Below are 6,000 nucleotides of genomic sequence, written 5' to 3' on the forward strand. Positions count from 1 at the left end.
CTCGAGTGAAACAATCCCTTCGTTTAAATGTCTAAGGCTGCCCGAGTAGGGAGGGGGCTTTGTCTCTTATGCAAAAGATTTATCTTAACGAACGAAGGTTCAAATGTCTTGTTCACGCATCACCACTCATCACAAGCCGATGCATACACACATTATAATGCACAATGCACGTCTTAATTGTCAATTCAATTTGCACATTAGACAGCTGAACCCGGCATCCCTAAATCATATTAGATCTTCATTTTGCTGCTGGTGAAACTGGAGACATTGGTGTTCCCAGATGTTTGGTGTTTGTCCAATACGATTACTATGCAGCTATTGTCATCAACCAAAATTACATCTACAATCAACAATGATAGTAGTATATGAAGGGATCATTCTGACTTTATATTCAAATAAAATCTAGAATATTTTTTTTTATAATTTTGTGTTACAACATATCTGTTGTAACACAAAATTTTAGAACAGTGACCCCAATCATATAAATATTTTTTACTACAAAGTGAAAACAAAACTAATCATGAATTTTCATACCAACTTGTCTTAGGAATTGACAGCACCCTCTCAGATAGCAGAAAAACATTGCGGGTGTGAATACATTGATCATTTAGGCAACTTTGCATACTTGAAATCTTAAAAAAAAAAATTAAATACTTTTTTGAAATTAAAAAAAAAATATTAAAATATATAACTTAAAAACTAACCTAAACTAAAATATATAGCTTAAAAACTTAACCTTCTGGTCAATGGATGAAATGTAGGTAATTGTCCTTCAAAATTTTAGTGAATGAAATGTAGGAAATTGTTTATTTTCCCATCCTAAAATTTCAAGCAAATTAAAAAAAAAATCATTAAAAAATATTTTGAAAATTAAAATTCATGCTTCTCAAAAATATGTTGTTTTTTAAATTCTGAAAAAAAAAATGATATGAATATACCTTGCAATTTTCAATAAGTCACCTATACATTGGAAGATGGGCACTTTCAAAGGGAATGAATTTATCTAACAACAACTTTTTCATGCTTTCTTTGAAAAAATACTATTAATGTTTAACTCGTAACATTTTTATGTATTAATTATCGCGGTTTACATGGTCTGCAAAATTATTATATTTTCAAACATGTTAGGAACTTGTCAAACGCGAGAATTTACACACAAAAATGTTTATGAGCAAAACATTATTGATTTCAGGAGCCGCCATACAAAAATTCCATATATTCCAGAAACTATAAAAGATAGAAAGTTGACGTCTTCGAAAAATATTTTAATAATATCTAAAACTTTGTCGAATCCACGATATACCTCGAGTTTACACAAAATGAGGATTAGTTTCCTTTTTTTCAAAGAAAACATTAAAAATTTGTTGTTCGAAAAACTTTTCCCTGTAAAAGTGCCTTTCTTCCGATGTATTGGAAATTGTGAGAGCAATTCATATAATTTTTTTTTGAGAATTTCAAAAAAATACGTTTTTGAAAAAAATTATTTGAATTTTAGAATTTTTTTTTTCATTTTTTTTGTTCAAGAAAAAAATTTGGTTATTTTTTGAGAAAATTGTAAAGAATCAATTTCCTACATTTTATTCTTTTATCAAAATATTGTAGGAATTATAGTTATTGAGTTCATTTTTTTGGTAAAAAAATAACAAAAAAGTAGATCCGTCTGAGCCTAGAGGCACAGACGGAAAGTTGACGTAGGACTTTGAGGACAATTGCTTTTGAATTAAATTTTTGTAGCTGTTCAGAAATCTGTAAATTATTCCATACTCTAAACAGAAAGTGTTCTGATACTAGTTAACCGTTTGTTTTTAGAACTGAACTGAACTTTAAACGGGTTATGAGGGTTGTAGCGGTAGAAAGAATCCTGAACCATTAATTATTATTACTTTCTATTTTTAATAGTAAACTGTTGATGAAAACTTAGATATATATTTCAACAGTAACACAAAAAACTGAACATTCTCTGTTTTTTTTGTATCCGATGTTCATAGATGTACATAAAATTCCTTTATATTATAAGCTCATCAGAAATATAAATCGATCGATCGATAGTTTCTTTCGTTTTTATTATGGAGACGTGCATTGAGTACGAAATGATTAGACAACAACCTGTCTAATAATTTGCTTTACGACGGACTTCACTTTAATGAACGGCACAGTCCCTAACCGGTCACCTAAGTGAACCAGTTCTTTGGACTGTTCTTTCTCTCTTCCCTTCAGCGGAATCAATACCTGTATCAAGAACAACATTGTATGTTGACTGGAACCTAACAAACATAGACAGTTTCACAGCTATTCATGTCCTGGCATTGATATCCTTAGATTGGATAGGACATGTCTGGCTTTTTTTTAATGCTTCGAAAAGGAAAAGTGCTTCTTTGAAAGTCGTCCCATAAAAAGGGGAGAGGAGTGTTGAATCACCATAAACATATTTCATACCCCCAAAATTTTCCACATGACAAATTTGGCTCCATTTATCTGATTAGTTCTTGAGTTATGCAGAAATTTGTGTTTCGTTTGTATGGCAGCAAACAACGACACCCCCACCCCCCGCTCTGAGCATTTTAATTCTCTCCATGTTTTTCCCCCCCCCTGGGGTAAGCTGAAACCAGTGAAAATCGACTATGTTTTAAACATTTCTGCAGATGCCCGACGTTATTTGGCGGTGATTGCTGTATAGATGAATAATGATAAATTTAAAAAATAAGAATCATTCATATTTCGTTCCTCAGTATGTTCAACAAAATTTATAAATATAAAGACATGATACAAGTCAAATTTGTTAATTTTGCAACTAGGGGTCGTTCACATATTACATAACGCATTTTTTTACTATTTTAGACTTCCTGTTTTCTTCACAGCATATAACAAATGGTTATTTGCATGAAAATGTTTAGACTTATTTGAATTTATTTCTAAACAAGTTTCCACAAGGCATCCTCTCCTCCCTTTCTGAGTGCGTTACGTAACATTTGAATATTTGAATGGTCCTATAATCTTTATTAGTAGCCGTTTTGAGTGACCCTACTCTGACATGAAAGCGTCTCAAATAGTATTCTCGACGTAATTGTTTCGTATATTATTTCCTAGTATGTAGTGTCTATTTTGCGTGTATCAAACCATTCCCTCACATTACACGTGTACCAAAACCCGTTTTCTAAATGCTTATATGTAATTACTTCAATTTAGTGTTTCATAAATCAGTTGTAGATAGTTTGAGAAGCAAAACCGCATATTAAACTCATGATATTAGGCTGTCAAAAAAGTCCTGCGGTATATTTTTGAATTTTCATTTGTTCATAAAATTAGTTCCAATCATCTGTTTTAAGTCAAATATGCGCCGTTTTGTTCGATGACTTGTTCCCAACGAGATGCCAACTTCATAATACCCCTGTTATAGAAGATCGCTTCCTTATTGGCAAAAAACTCGGATAGCCAATTTTCACAGGCCTCTTTTGTGGCTAACTTCTGACTACCTAGCTCGTTCGCCATGGACAAAAACAGGTGGTAGTCACTTGGTGCAAGGTCCGGACAATACGGCGGATGCAAAAGAACCTCCGAGCTCCCGGAGCTTCTGGCGTGTCACCAAAGAAGTGTGTGGCCTGGCGTTGTCCTGATGGAAGACAATGCGGCCTCTATTTATCAAAGATGGCCTCTTCTTCATGAGTGCTACCTTCAAGCGGTCCAGTTGTTGGCAGTACAGGTCCGAATTGAGCGTTTGGCCATAGGGAAGCAGCTCATAATAGATTATTCCTTGACAATCCCACCAAACACACAGCAGAACCTTCCTGGCCGTTAATGAGGGCTTGGCCACCGTCTGAGCCGCTTCAGCGGGCTTCGACCACGACCGTTTGCGCTTCACGTTGTCGTAAGTGACCCACTTTTTATCGCCAGTCACCATCCGCTTCAGAAACGGGTCGATTTTGTTGCGATTCAGCAGCGATTCACATGCGTCGATACGGTCAAAGATGTTTTTTTGCGTCAACGTGTGTGGCACCCATACATCGAGCTTTTTTGTGAATCCAAGCTTCTTCAAATGGTTAATAACGGTTTGATGACATATCCCCAGCTCTTGGCCGATGCTACGACTGCTACTATGCCGGTCTTTCTCGGCTAATTCAGCGATTTTGTCGCAATTTTCGACGACAGGCCTTCCGGAGCGTGGCGCATCTTCGACGACCTCTACACCAGAACGAAAACGTTGAAACCATCGTTGTGCGGTGGAAATGGAAACTGTATCGGGTCCATAAACTGCACAAATTTTATTGGCAGCTTGAGATGCATTGTTGCCTTTGTCATAGTAGTACTGTAAAATTCTCTGTCGGATTTTCTCTTTATTTTGCTCCATATTTGCGACACTATAACTCACGAACGACTTAACCAAACAAAACACTGTCAAGGACTATATTATAGCGCGCAAAAATACCTTTCCAACAAGCTATAGTATGAGTCGATACAATCAATACAACTAGAACTACGCGCTTACAACGACACCTCGCGGAAATACCGCAGGACTTTTTTTACAGCCTAATAGTTCCGCGTTTGAACTTACCCGCTCTACGTACAAGTTGAAAAAGGAATATGAAAACTATACAAAATTGATATTTTTCGAAACATCCAGTGTGAATCCTTATTTTTTATCGAAAGTCATATGTTATACCTTGTATTTGCTGCAAACAGATTTCAGTTTAGTGATTTATTGATTTTTTAAGATAACTTTCAAGTTGAACTTCGAAAAAAATCTTTTCAACTTGCCCCGGTATACCTTATAAATTTTCAGACAACTTTTTCCGTTACATGGAATACATGTATGACACTGAAAAAAAAATTATTTTGTAATTTTAACCATAACATAACATTGATCTACGGACAAAGACGAATACAATAAAATAAAGACGGCTCAAATCAGACCATGTCTTCTTCGTGTTTTGTGCTTACCAACACATTCAGCCTTCCATTTTTATTTATATAGATAGAAGATATATTTCGCTTGAAAATCCACTTCCGCTTTCGAACAAAGATCTATTTCGTTAGCATAAACATCAAATGGACTAACAACGCTTATCATGTATTATTGTAGAACATATGTGAATTCAGTTTACCGAATTTTCCTTCTTTTCTTCAGAGTTGTCCAAAAATATACCGATTTTTCTCTGCTCTATATTGATCTACGGGAATAGACGATTACAACAAAATAAAGACGGCTCAAGTCGGACCACCCCTTCCCTTGCGCTTACCAACACATTTGGTCATTCATTTTTATTTATATAGATGAGTTGAAAAAAAAAACCATTAATTTGAACATTTACAGCTATGTCGAAGATCAATTTTTTTGCAAAAAAAGCGTTTTTGCATTTTACTTAGGAATGATAATATCGTTGGAGAAAACTAAAAATTGTCCAAGCGTTCGCGTTAGGTTTATCCATTTCGTCCAGCGCAATCTGCTTTCCACATGTATTTACTTCAGCTGCACTTCATTCGTTTCCAAACCATTCGCCTGCAATCATATAGTATGGTGAATTGCGGTATTGAAAAAAGAACGACCGTTCGTTCAACTATTTTGGCGAACTAGTTCTCTCGAACCGTTCGTGAACGGTTTGTTCATCTCTACCAAAACCCGGATTGTATAATAACGTGTTGTTTATTGCTCTTCCTCCACAGCCCAAGCATCGAGGCAATCTTAAAAACATACCTACCTTATTCGCCAAATTGTTTACTTCTTTTATTTTCTTCACTTCAACGTTGATCTCTAATGGTATATAAGTTAAGAACCCTACATTCAGAATTGCCGCCAGGTATACAACCATAGAAGCAACATAGATCATGCTTTCCACGTGGGTACGCATTGTACAAGGACAAAGCTAGGAAACAGGGTAAATAAAGGAGATACAGGTAATCCGCCCATGCTGAAAGGGGTAGATAAAGTAAAGTTTCTAGCCGTGTATAAAAATGGGAAACAATGTGAAATAAACTAGTTCTAGTCTAGAGCTCAAACTCTATTAT

This window comes from Toxorhynchites rutilus, chromosome 2 (assembly GCF_029784135.1).
Source record: "Toxorhynchites rutilus septentrionalis strain SRP chromosome 2, ASM2978413v1, whole genome shotgun sequence".
In the NCBI taxonomy this organism is placed as follows: domain Eukaryota; kingdom Metazoa; phylum Arthropoda; class Insecta; order Diptera; family Culicidae; genus Toxorhynchites; species Toxorhynchites rutilus.